Genomic DNA, 14,947 nt, shown 5'->3' with positions numbered 1-14,947 from the left:
ATCGGTGGTGACATGACGAGACTTACATACATTAACCCTATTGGTAAATGACTGGATTTTTGATGTTGTACAGCTTATTCAATTGATTAAGAAAACAGTATAAAAAGGTTGTTCGAAAATACCAGACAGTACAAAAATACTTGACAACGCTCTACAACATTAGTGGAAAATTTAATTGTATGAAGCTTTTATTCTGAACCTATTTTGCTAATTATTTGTAAAATTACAAATATTAAATACATACATATTTATATAAATTGTTTATCATTCATTTATGTTCTAGTTTATGTAGGCCTACATGTGATAATTTCATTTATATATTTTATGTTATAAAACAGTGCATTAAGTTATATTACTAATTTATTTTTAAGAAATGAAATCATCTAGTTCTTGCTACCATAAAATTAAATTTTGCTCTGTATATTTTCTCACTTTTTGGGTCATAATGGGAAAACCTCAATAGAAAAGTCTACCAGAATTTGACAGTTGATCGACAGTTACCATGAAAACTCACCCAACAGTGCTCTCTATTGCAGCCCTGACTAAGATAATATTGTATTGGCTCTAAAAATATCGGTATATTTAACATATTTTACCTTTAAATACATGTGAACTAAGAATTTGTTTTATAATGATAATAGACATCACTAAGAACAAGTGCCCAAATGAAAAAGATGTTGTTTCACATGCTTCTAACAATAAAAATTCAACACTTCCATGGGCTAAGACGGTTATTTCTTTTCTCCTATCCATTAATCTTCATTTTCTATTTATACCACCGTAATATATTTTTTTCATGTGTACAATTCTGATCAGAAAAACAATATTAAAAAAATCGAACGACTGGTCATAACGATTGCTTGTATTCCTTTTTACATGTAATTCTCCAATTGACCCTTTTCACATTCCCGTTATCGAGTTCTGCAGGAGTTGCCTCCCTTTATAAATCAAATTGAGAACGAGGCTGGAGATGTGGAAGCTGTGATAGCCTATACAGGCATTATAATGATCAGAGGAGAAATTGTTAAAAAAATAATGAAACGTTCTTTTATTTGTCGTTACTCAGTTGAAGATACTTCATTTTGTTGATTTGTTTCCAATTCTTAGTTTATAATACATTTATAATACAAAGAACGCTGTATTATGGGAATTTGGAATAAGACATAACTTGAAATGGACATCATTTAGGTGATTTTCTCGAACAAAACTGTTCATTTCGTGTTCAGAATGTGATTTTGTAATAATCTGTCTATATGTTTAGTATGATAAGCACAGTACCACTTTTCCATAACTTTCAAACACAGTGATTTTTTTTGCATTTTTAATGTATTTTTAAACTGTGTTCCTGCTCGCATAGACACGGTTTCATTTTTTTAGGATTAAAAAATATAATTAAACAACCAGTTTTGTAGTAAAATCTGTTGAAATGATGCATTAATATTATGCAAGTGTCTATTTTACTAAACATTTGTCAAAATGAATAAATTCAACAGATAAAATTGCATATAATGAATTGCTAAAAAAAAACCAGTTTATTCCAAGATTGGTGGCTTATACCAACTTCCCATATTAGTGTGTTAAAATATCTTTAACGATCGCTGTGGATCGCAACATATACTCTTTTGATAATGTACATGTAACTGTGATAGGCATAATGATTTTTTAACCCTGTACCACTTAGATACATACTTTGACGCATTTGCGGTCACTAAAAAGTTTACTTTAATTTAAGACCTTTCTTACAAAAAATAAGTTTAAAAGGCTTCATTTCCAACCCTTAGATACTGATGAGCAGCAAACCGCATAACACCTGAACAGACTGCAAGTAACTGGCAAGCTGTTCTGGTTTTATGCTGTTTGCACATAGCCATTTTAACTTTACTTTTGAGTGGGAAAGGATTAAATTGAAAAATGTCATTTAGAATCATAATTGTATGATTGTCAAAGTTAGTTTATTACAATTGCTAATTTAGTGTCATATAAAACGGTGATTTGCAGAGTTCTTAAAGCAGTTGCATTAAGATATTCATTTAGATTTTCAAATTGGTAATTAAGATAACTAAGACTAAAAATGTCCAAACCTCCTTCTAATCAAAGGCGCATAAAATTGTCTCTAGAAACCAAAATCAAACTGATAAAAGAGTCAGAGATGTTGCCAAATCCTACACTCAAGATGCTGTCAGAGAAATATGGGATAGGAAAGTCTTCAATCGGGGATATCATATATAAATAAACAGTTAAGCTTTGCTGACAGTGTGTGTTTTTCCACATATGGCTATGCATTTGCCTTTTTTTTTACCTTCTGAAAGAAAAGTCCATTTCCCCTCTTAACCGAAATCCTCTCTAAACCGGAATTTCCTATCGGTCCCGGGGCTGTCCGTATAGAGGGGTTTCCCTGTACAACCTCTTCACATATTCAGCATTTTACTTCAAGCTTTTCTGTTTAGGCAACGTAAAACTGACCAAAATTAATTAACTCTATCAGTATTATTAAATTTTTCCCCAAATTCATACTAAGTTTTATCTGTTCATTACATAATTAAACAAAATAACAGAATGATAGCTGGATTGTTTTTTATGTATTTAAATCAGTCTTTGTACGAAAACTTATGTTATCACCATAACAGTACTTACATAAGAGCCTATATATGGGAGTGTCATTCTGTGAAAACAGGGCTTAATGCATGAGCATAAATTGCATCACAGATTACCCTTTTCAGTCTGCACAGGATATACAGGGACAACACTTAATTTATATTGGTATTTTTCGTTTAAAGGAAGAATCTTCTTTATAAAAAATTCACGTTTAATCATTCCTGATTAGCCTTTATGGACTGGCTGGTCTGGGGCTACACTTTACGCACATGCATGAAGCCCCATTTTCCAAAAGCATAAATCAAATCATATAATATTTATGCATTAGGTCAGAATGAATACAGGGGAGTTTAACCTTCCAGTGTAGAGTCCAGAAGGTCAGGGGCAGAGTACTCCTGCGTCCCGCTCTCTTCTTGCTCGGCCTTACTCAGTTCAACACAGTCCCGGTATACGAAGCCAACGTCTAGAACAGAAATAATGTTAGCAAGGCCTGCACATTTAATAACATTCTGTTGCATGATACAGCTGATAATTTGAAAATAAGCAGATTTATTAGTGGAATGTGGAGATCAACTTCATCTTATACCTGATTATTTCTATTCAAATGATGTATGTTCATTCTGGCATTCAGGCATATATTTCTGTATTTTTTCATTTTTAATTTGATGCAGCAATACTAAACTCTGGTTGCTATGTTTGCCTTACAATATTCCCAGCAAGCTTTTGCATCTTATGTCTGAATACATATGTATAGCACATTTCAAAACCCGATGAAAATTAATTACACTCATCACAGTAAAACATGGGAAAACTAACTTGCATCAAAACTAGAATCTTTTTTTTTCTTAATTTCAAAATTGCTTCAACTTGTGTTGAATTCATTGAAATTCACAGTATGAGGGGACAGTTTAAAGAAGCAGGACAACTTACTCAATTCTTCATTCTCCTTCTTGTATACTACATAAAATTCATCACCATGCTGCAATTCTTTACTCTAAAATATAACAAATCATTTTATAATAATTATCAAAAACAATAGAGTTCTTACACATACCGTACTTTTAAAAGCTGTTAAACTAGATTTGTAGTGCATTTTTTTTATTTGAAACAAGTATTTGTAACAAAATATTAACTCTATTCAATGTAAAATGTTAGCTTTGTCTCTGCTGCATTTTTATGAAATTCGTCTTCAATGTATAATTTTTCTTGTCTATTTTTTGTTATTGTAACATATTTTTATCAATTTATTACAATTTAAAAAATATACAAATTGTGCATACTCTCTTTAAGAGACATTAATTATGGACAAAAAACCTGTATGTCAATTTAATTAAGAGCCCTGAAAAATCATAATTTTTTATAAAAACGATGGTGTTTAAAAACTTATAGTGTCCAAAAACCGAGAGTATGTACTTAAGTGTTTTTTTATATTTGTGTCAAATGGCTACCCCAATATAACAAATTTGAGTTTTTTCTAATTAATGATGATGGGAATGGTGTAATAAGTGGTATCAAACAAGTAACTGATGATTAAACCCTAAATGGAAACCACTTCTTCTTCGAGCGGCTTCACTTCTCCCTAACTTCAGCTAATGGAGAAGTCATGTCTCCCTCATATTAGAACTTAGGCTGAGCCCTGAGTTCAGATCTAAATGCAAAGCATAACGACAGACACATAAACTTGATCAATAAGAAATTGTGTATGTTCTAAGTGGCCTAGTCATGATTTACTTCAAGTTCTATAGAGAAAATAAGTGTTTAATTTCATATACCAAAACACACACAAAACATATGAAAAATGAGACATTTTTAATTAATGTTCACGTCTTTACCTTTCCTTATGTCAGTTTGTATGTCATGTTCAACAAAGTGCTATTTGTACTGAAAACAAATTGAAAAGTCATATAGTTAGTATAGACACATTGACATTTGTCCATAAAAATACTATCATTTGACCTTGACAGAATGACAAGATCTTTTGTTCAAACAATTTAAAACACATAAATACATTCAGATAACCTGCCAAAGCAAAATTTTGGTAGACTAAGATTCCATGGTCAATGTCAAAGAGTGTATTAACTCACCTGCTATCATGCAATGTGACCACTCCTGATGCTTCATCCCTCATCAAATAACAGTGATGACAAGACACAAGTTTGTTTTCAGACAAACTGATGTCATTATCTGTAAAAAACACTGTATAATAAAATATTGCATACATCATAAACACAGTTTACTAGACTAAATAAAATTACAGCCACACCAAGTCTTTATATAGAGCACATAAGTAGTCAGAACTGTCCATGGTACCTATGCTGTAAATAACTATCTGATTCATGGATGAAGCAGCAACAAATATAAAACAAATATAACATTTCTATACTTCATTCCTCAATATATTGCCAGCAAGTACCATCTGTAGATAGGTTTTAATACCTCTTTTAAGCAAAACTGATAACTCTGTGTATCTTTATTTTGACATTATCATCCTTATTTAGTCACTATTTCATACATATTTTATATATACTAATCGCAAATTTAACACAAACAAGAAATGTGTTTGTCAGAAACACTATGTCCCCTTCTGCGACGCTTTGAATATTTTTTTTGACCTTTAACCTAGAAGGATGACCTTGACCTTTCACCACTCAAAATGTGCGGCATGTGTTTGTCAGAAACACTATGTCCCCTTCTGCGCCGCTTTGATTTTTTTTACCTTTGACCTTGAAAGATGACCTTGACCTTTCACCACTCAAAATGTGCGGCTCCATGAGATACACATGCATGCCAAATATCAAGTTGCTATCTTTAATATTGCAAAAGTATTCATAAAATGATTAATTTTGGCCACATATATTTGACCTCTGACCTTGAAGGATGACCTTGATCTTTCACCACTCAAAATGTGCAGCTCTATGAGATACACATGCATACCAAATATCAAGTTGCTATCTTGAATATTGAAAAAGTTCTTGCAAAGGTTAAAGTTGGAGCAAACAGACCAACACACAGACTGGGCAAAAAAACAATATTTTGAAATTTGTGTCTAAAAACTACATGGAATTTTTTTCAGAAGTTGACTTAACATGTTTGTTTGCAGTCAGATAATAAAAAAGTTACCTTTTTTATTTCATAATTTTATTTTAAAGCATGTTTTTACATAGACATGCAACTCATTATTAATATACACAATAGACGAGTTAACGCGTGACATCACACGCACCTGCAAAGTTTAGACTCCTCCCACTGGTTGGCAAAAAGAGGTGGAATTCACATAAGTGCATATAGAGAAGGTTGACATAATCATCATTTTTATTGATAATCATGAACTGTATCAAATATAATTTTACCATTTATGTCTGAATAAAACATAAGCATGCGTGGAAATTCATTTTTGGAACGATTATAGTGTTGTTATTATTTGTTCTTACTAAAAACGAGCTCTGAAGTGGTATGTACACTATCTACGAGCTCGGTATGTGGTTACCACAAAAATCTCTACTAAACGCATCTTCACGTCCATTTCAGATACACAATTTCAGAAATGGAAATTCTTTTAGAATAAATTAAATTTCATGAAAGGACACAAATAAGGATGAAAACAAACAACAAATAGATCGCTTTTTGTTCCCAACATATAGTAACTGATTTTAACCTTAATATATCTGTACAAGCTTACCTTGTTACACAACAAATACATTCATAAATCTAATTGTTTTATTTACTTGTGCACACCAATTTTGACACTTTTGTTTCAGCATTTCTAACCTGGTGTTTAATTGCACCGTTGTTTGTCACAAGCATATTATCTCGTTATGATTGGAGACTGACCAGACAATTACACAGAAAACATGCCGGTGTCATAAACATAGGGACATATACTTTAATTGGGTCCCTGCATAGACCACATGTGGCAGACTTTATGATACCTCCATATCATCTCTTGGCATATTGAGCAAGTATATTGAGCAAGCCAAATATTTAAGCCAAATACGTAACATTTGCTTAAACAAATAATTTAACATATTAAAAAAAGAAGATATTTGTCCGAAACGGATTTACAGGAACATGTGTATTCATATGTTAGCCAGTTTAATCATAATAATACAGTGCTTTATAACTTTAAATTTAAAATATTGTTCAATATTCCTGCTACACAATTTATGTATTTAACGCGGGTACCGGCAAATGTAAACTCGGCAATATAGTGTAAAGATTGTACGTTTTTGCAGTGCACATAACACCATCATAAAACCAAGCAATCACAATGGATAAACAATATTTGCGTAATATAAATAATATAAATATATATATTTATCATAAAATGCTAGATTGTTACATGTATCACTCCTTAATACTTGTTAAGAGATTTCAATATACCTGCAGAGACAGTTCAATTTGCACAAAATGCAGGTTTTATTTCCATTTGTATATTAAAATTTATGAATATTGTAATTCAATGGAAACGAAACGAAAATTCATTTCACGGAAAAGAAAATTACCACAAAATTTAACCATTGTAATGTATTCCGTTTTTTATGGCTTTGATTTATAATTGATTATAATACACTTTCGATCGCTGATGAGCAATAAGAATATCCACACCGTTTACAGTTATAATCAAATTAATATATGTTTTATAAGTATTGAAATGTTATTTTTTAAAGTCTTACTATAAAAAAGGATAAAGCTAATTTATTGTTTTGTTATGTGGTATTGTCAGTATTTAGTCTTCCGACCACGTTTGCTCTGAGTCTGAAGCTATTAACTAATTTGTATTTTTATAAAGAGAAATTATATATATGAATATACATTTATTGGTACTAAATATGATATATTTGCACCATTGTTCAAGAGTTGTAATGTTTATTTCGGATTTTTTATCGTTAATTGACTAAACAAAAGCCCTTAATATGCTATAGTCTGGTTATGTCGTGGGTAATTTCCATAAAGTTGTTACATCACAAATATTTTATAAATATAGGACCATGAATCATAATAAAAATAAGTATTAACCTATCTTCTTTAAGATATGTTGCTTTTTTCCAAATGTTTATCGTCTTTAAACATCAAAATAATCGACTGTGTTGATAGTGTCAAACTACCATCATGAAAATAAGCTTCCGGTTGATTAGTGGGTTCTGATTGGCTGCCAGAATTTCAAGATTTGCATACTATAAATAGCCTTTAAACTGACCTTGCAGGACAGGTTAATTTCTTGTGAAAAAAATGTTAACAGACGATGTAGCATGGTAAATACTCATAAATAAACAATTTTGTGTTACTTTGAAACACTATATGAACAATACATAAATGAGGAAATACTTCATAAGGACCTATCAAGTTATGATTAATTACACTATTTATTTGTTTTTGACGCATTTTTTATCGGAAAAAATGGTGACCGTGTCAAAACATTTTTCCGTAACGAACTGCATCATGTGCAAACGTTTTATCGCGAGATTTCACGCAATTTCTATACCCACGAATCAAACAGAACCCACGACTCAACCAGTAACAACCATACACGTTTTACGTGACTGTAACCAGTGTTTTTGCCAACCATTCAGTGCGCATGCGCGGAAAATCCCGAATGTAAACAATAACAATTAACTCGTCTATAGACCGGTTGTTTTTTCTAGGTCATAATACACCAAATAGTTTCCCTATATAATTCAATGTAAAAGCGACAACTTTGAGCGAAAATAAATGCAACATTTTGCACATAGAGACCCCACTCTGGACCAGCAGACGATTTATTTCATAAATCAATTTCTGGTTTAATGGTCGCCATCTTTCGAACTACTTTCAAAAGTACAACAACAACAATAACAGTAAGAGACAATTTTAATTGCGAAAAGTTGAAAAATTGAGTACATGTGTCACGGTTGTTGAGTGGAATAGTGTTATTTTCAACTGTCCACGAAGCATTTGAACTGGTAGTGGAATAACCGAATTGTTGGTGGAAATGGAATTTAGAAATATATCTAGTAATTCATCATCGTGTAGAATTATCATCAGTATCATTTCTGTGGAACATTGCAATATTCCAAATACAAGTGTTTCATAGCTATGGTGCTTTTGACATAGTTCACTAACCATCAAGACTGAAATGATTCGTGCACACAGGTAAAGTAAATAATTGAATTTGTGCAGAACGTTTATTTTTTACAAAATATTATTTAATTTGACCAATTTATTTTAGATAGATTGCACTGAAACTCAAAGTCGAAAGCTTAGTAAGACACTTAAGCCAGTTTTCTGAGAAGAAACAATACTTGTTCAGAGTATAGCAGGCTCACGCAGCCTCTGGTTTATTTATTTTGCCTCGGCCTTTAACCTGGGTCGCTTTGATTTCAGGTGTTTAGCCCCCATATCAACAAGGCTCTCGACCCTATATGTAGTTATTCATATTGTTTAAAGATTTTGAGAACCCTCACTCGGTGCCAGTGGGGATAAAACAGGGACCTTCTTATAGCTAGATGAATGCATCAAATATGCCAGCAACACTTTATAATCAATAACTTTATAATTGATGATTCTGTTCTTTAAACTACATGTTTGTACATTACTTATTTTCCAAAACAATGTGAAACACATTTTTATGCCCCCAAAGGAGGGCATATAGTGATCGCACTGTCCGTCTGTCTATCCGTCACACTTTGCATTTAGGTTTCGAAAAAATGCTCATAACTTCTATGTCGCTTCAGATGTAACATTCATATTTGATATGCATGTGTATATGGACAAGGCCTTCCCATACACACACAAATTTTGACCCCTTTGACCTTGAACTTAGGGTCAGCGTTTAGGTTTTGAAAAATGCTCATAACTTCTATTAAAGCGTTTATCGGGGGCGTATGTCATCCTACGGAGACAGCTCTTGTTTTTGCTACTGTCCTCTGCACAAACCATGATATATCTGCATATATGCATCCAACCAAATCAGTAAAACTATTTGTCACTTAATTACAGTAAACTTATTGCATGTAAACTTTTCAACAATATATATATAAACAAATCTCGAAAAAAACACACATCAAACTTCAAATTGTTTTAGTAAATTATAGGCTTTAATTGGTATTGTGACATTGACACCACTCATGCATGCGACTATACAATCATACAACTATGGGACACATTATTTATGAGAAATTCCAATACATCAACATATCGTCTCAGACTTAAGGCAGATAATCTGGTGCTTTTTTGCTGCCATTTTTACTATTACACATTTTTTCATTTTATGTTATAATGCATTGATCTTGTTTCTAAATTAACCAAGCAATCATGTTAAACTTTTGAAGAAAGATGTTGTCTGATAAATACAGAAAATATAATCACTACAAAGTGAACACAATTCAGTTGAATACTGTGACCAACGAAGATTTGCCAAAAAGCAATTCAGATCAGGATTTAAATTAAATACAAGTAATATGAAAGTCTGCCTATTGGATCCCAGTTAAGACTTATTTATCAAATCTTAACATTAATTCTCCTTTAGCCATGTAGAATTGGGGACTAAATACCATCAAGTCATGTAAAAAGGAGCAGGGTATAGCACGCTGCTATTTATCTCTTGAGCTTTCACATGAATTTTACGGGTAATTTTCATACAACAAATGATATTATATAGTGTAATGATAAAGCATTATGAGCACAAATTATATCTCTAACTAGTTGTGCAAAAATTATTTAAGTGTCACATTTCAAAAGAAAATTTATATAAAAAGGTATTATTAATTGTTAAAACGTTATTAAAGGTTATTTCAATTCACTAAAGCATTTAATTACAAGAACAAGTGCATTTTATGTCCATTACAATACATGTAACAGTATTGGCATTGTATTTATCTGCATTTGATGTGCATTTAATACACTTAAAAATGCAGACAAGACACACTTCTAACAGAAACAAATGTATTTTTTTCTGCATTTTTCCAGCATTAATACTCTTCAAGTGTATTTTTTTATCATCCCAAATACACTTTACCAGGAGAAAGGTATGTTAAAATGCATTTTTAGTTTGTTTTAAGTATATTTTCAAATGCATTAAGACACTCTTTTTTTTGCAAAAAATGTTGAACAAAAACTTGAAAATATTTAATATACTAAAGTGTAGTAATAATTAAAGTTTTGTATGAGCATCAAAAACAGTGTCAAATTTCATACTAGTGCCTATTTAGTAGCAGTAGGCCTTATATGGTCTACTTGTGGTAGAAATAATGCATTTTGTATAATACAACATACATTAATTAAAAAATATAGATGCACATACAGTTCAATACAAGGTTCAATTAACTACACTATGCAAAGTTGAAATATGACATCAAACTTGGAATAATCTTTTCAATAATGAATAATATACTGTTTTAATTTATAAGTGAAATAGACACTTGCACATAAAAACTGATTTTACATCAAAACTAAATTTTTAATTTGATTTTTAGCTCCACTGGCCAAAGGTCCTGTGTCCATCGTGCGTCCGTGCATTAACTTTTCCTTTAAACATCTTCTTCTCCTAAACTACTGGTTCGATTCTGATGAAATTTCTTAGGAATATTCCTGTGGTGAACCTCTTTCAAATATGTTCAAAATATGTCCCTGGGGTCAAATTTGACTCTGCCCTTGGGGTCACAAAATTGAAAATTTGCGTATATAAGGCCTATTTTGTGAAAACTTTCAAAATCTCCGGTCCATAACCATTAGGCCTAGGGCTATCAAATTTGGTATGTAGAGACATTTAATAGTCCTCTACCAAAGTTGTTCAAATTATACCCCTGGAGTCAAATTTGACCCTGCCCCGGGGGTCACAAAATTGAACATATGCTTATATAGGGTATATTTTGTGAAAACTTTACAAATCTTTTCGTCCATAACCATTGGGCCTAGGACTACCAAATTTGGTATGTAGTGGCATGTAATAGTTTTCTACCAAGTTTGTTCAAATTATGCCCCTTGGGTCAAATTTGACCCTGCCCGGGGTCACAAAACTGAACATACGCTTATATGGGGCCTATTTTGTGAAAACTTTAAAAATCGTGTTGTCCATAACCATTGGGCCTAGGGCTACCAAATTTGGTATGTAGTGACATCTAATAAACCTCTACCAAATTTGTTCAAATTATGCCCCTGGGGTCAAATTTGACCCTGCCCCGGGGGTCACAAAATTGAACATATGCTTATATAGGGTATATTTTGTGAAAACTTTACAAATCTTCTCGTCTATAACCATTGGGCCTAGGGCTACCAAATTTGGTATGTAGTGGCATGTAATAGTTCTCTACCAAGTTTGTTCAAATTATGCCCCTTGGGTCAAATTTGACCCTGCCCGGGGTCACAAAACTGAACATACGCTTATATGGGGCCTATTTTGTGAAAACTTTAAAAATCTTGTTGTCCATAACCATTGGGCCTAGGGCTACCAAATTTGGTATGTTGTGACATCTAATAAACCTCTACCAAATTTGTTCAAATAATGCCTCTGGGGTCAACTTTGATCCTGCCCCGGGGTGTCACAAAATTGAATAAACGCTTATAAAGCGCCTATTTTGTGAAGCTTTAAAAATCTTCTTGTCGAAAACCATTTGGACTATGGCTACCGAATTTGGTATGCATTAACATCTTATAGGCCTTTACCAAGTTTGTTCAAATTATGCGCTTTGGGTCAAATTTGATCCTGACCCGCAGGTCACAAAATTGAACATTATATACGCTTATATCTTGCTAATTTTGTGAAAACTTTAAACATTTCATGTCCTTAACTCTAGGACCTAGGGCGACCACATTTTGTATGTAGTGAGATATAGTAGTCCTCTACAAAGTTTGCTCAAATTATGCCCCTGGGGTTAAATTTGACCCAGCCCAGAAGGTCACAAAAGTGTACATGTGCTTAAATAGGGCCTATATTTAAGTATTTGCACATGCAGAGAAATGTGTTTCAGCCTTTTTTTTCAGCAGTGGAGCGATACAGGGCCATCATGGCCCTCTTGTTTAAATACTAAAAAAATGAAACTGTGGTCATGCTTGCATGAACACAGTTTATAAATGCTGTCAGAATTATAAAATATGCAATTACTATAAATACAAATGCCAGGGAAAAGTGCTTAAAAAATTCGAATGAATATAACAATAATACATTCTGAATACTTTAGTATGTAATTAACAGTTGTGTCTAAGAAAATCACTAAATTTTATATATTTATTCAAATTCACATAAATCATATTTCAAAAACGCATAATTACTTCAAATCCTTTCACCCAATACTGAAAAAAATGCACAGTTTCTGATTGTTATTGATTCTTTATTAATTTATACATGTACCATTTTTTAATCTTGATGCATCCTCAATTGTATTATGCACATCTTAATCTGTTTTAACAATTATAATATAAAGATTAAGGCTGACTCAGTAAAATAATAATCCATGATTTCTGCAGTACTTGCAGACAAACTAGGAATACTGCTGTGATATTATCTATCAATCTAATGGATATTAATATGGCTTCAATGGAAAAAAATCAAAGCATACACATGTATATAATGTGCATGTATATATTAGTAAAACGTAAATTGATTGACCATCGATAAAAAGATATTATAATATATATATATATATATATATATATATATATATCTATATATATATATATATATATATAGAGATATAAGATATATATATAATATATAATATATATCTACCATATCATATTAATATATATATATATATAGTATATATATCTCTAATATATATATATATATATAATATATAAATGATCTATATATATATCCTTGTAAAACTAAAAATTAAATAGTATGTTCTACTAACATCATTTAGGACTTTATTTTCAGACAAAGTAGAGGAAGCTTAAGCAGTATCCAATTGTAACATCAATTTTGGGAAAATCAACCTTATCATATTTTCTGTGTTGGTCATGTCTAATTGGTATAAAATGTATATTGAACTGGAAGTTTTCTTTATTTTAAACAATACATTTGCTTGGTCAGCCATAATTGTCACAATCAAGTGGTCTTTTACACTGTAGTTTTCTCACTGACTATGGTTGTTCTGAGAATGAGCCACACTTAGTATCGTTGGGGAGATGAGTTGTCAATTTTATGTTTATCAGTCTTTCATAATCCAGTATACCTGTAAAAAGGGAATTTGTAACTAATAATCATACAATATACTAATTTAAAATTGTATGCATTTAGATTTATTAAGTACTGCACATTAATCATTTTCCAAAAATATGTAGCAACATTATATTATATAATGCTGCAATACTAAAGTAAATTACAAATTAAAGGTCGCTGATGTGTAATGGCTGTGGTGTCCACCTAATGATCTGGAGGTCACTGGTTTGATCCCCAGTGTGGGAGCATTCTTAAGAAATCTCCAAGAGACACCCAAGTACTGGTTCTAGGCCCAGGAAACGAACTCAAGAGCATTTCACATACATGTACGTAGTTAGTAATTAAAATTTAATCGAACTAAAAATGTGTTAAAACTAACAACTGAAACCCTTATTATTACATTTTATTTTGAATTAAGCAAATGTGGAAATTCATTTAAAATAATGTGTAAAATTAAAAAAAAATTACTTTAAAGTAATCATGATAATTTAGATTATTTTCAGAATATTTAATGATGAAAATGATACAATTATGTATTCCCTAAATGATAAAAATTAAACATGTAATGTTAATTTATGAAAAAAACGTTTATTTTATTCAATATCATGGTAATTACAACTAGATACAGGCAATTAGATCAGAAACGTGCATTAATTATATTAATGAAAAACGCAGACATTTGTAGTGATTTATGGTCACTATTTGATTAACGTTCTATACATGACCTGTCATAAAAGGTATTTTTTAGCCAGTACTACAATCGGCAATGATAGTTTGTATTGCATACTTATTCCAACGTCTATTATCGATTCGCTTCCTCAAACTGAACAAATATTTAATGTTTACATCGCGAAACGTAATGCATCCAGTTTCACTTTCGGTTTGGTTGGTTTTGTAAACACCGTAATTTTATCTTAAAAATTGGATGATAGGGTGATTAACTAATAATGGAAAAGTAAATCACTTGGATAATAGGTCAAAATGCAACACAAAAGAACGTTAATAGTGCTCTTAATATCAAAGTTTCGGTAAAAAGTTTGGCGCTAGTTCAACGCGCATCGTATACAGCCTCATAACAATAGACTGACAACCTTTTGGGTAGTAGAGTAGTAATACAAGGCAATATGGCGACCGTTAGGCACGAGGCCTATCTTACGGAGGAATCCGAGATAGCCGTTGTATCACGATTGATAGAGACCCCATAACCATACCTTT

The sequence above is a fragment of the Dreissena polymorpha genome, chromosome 6 (genome assembly GCF_020536995.1).
Source record: "Dreissena polymorpha isolate Duluth1 chromosome 6, UMN_Dpol_1.0, whole genome shotgun sequence".
NCBI classification, from domain to species: Eukaryota; Metazoa; Mollusca; class Bivalvia; order Myida; family Dreissenidae; genus Dreissena; species Dreissena polymorpha.
Note: the sequence above shows the minus strand (reverse complement) of the source record.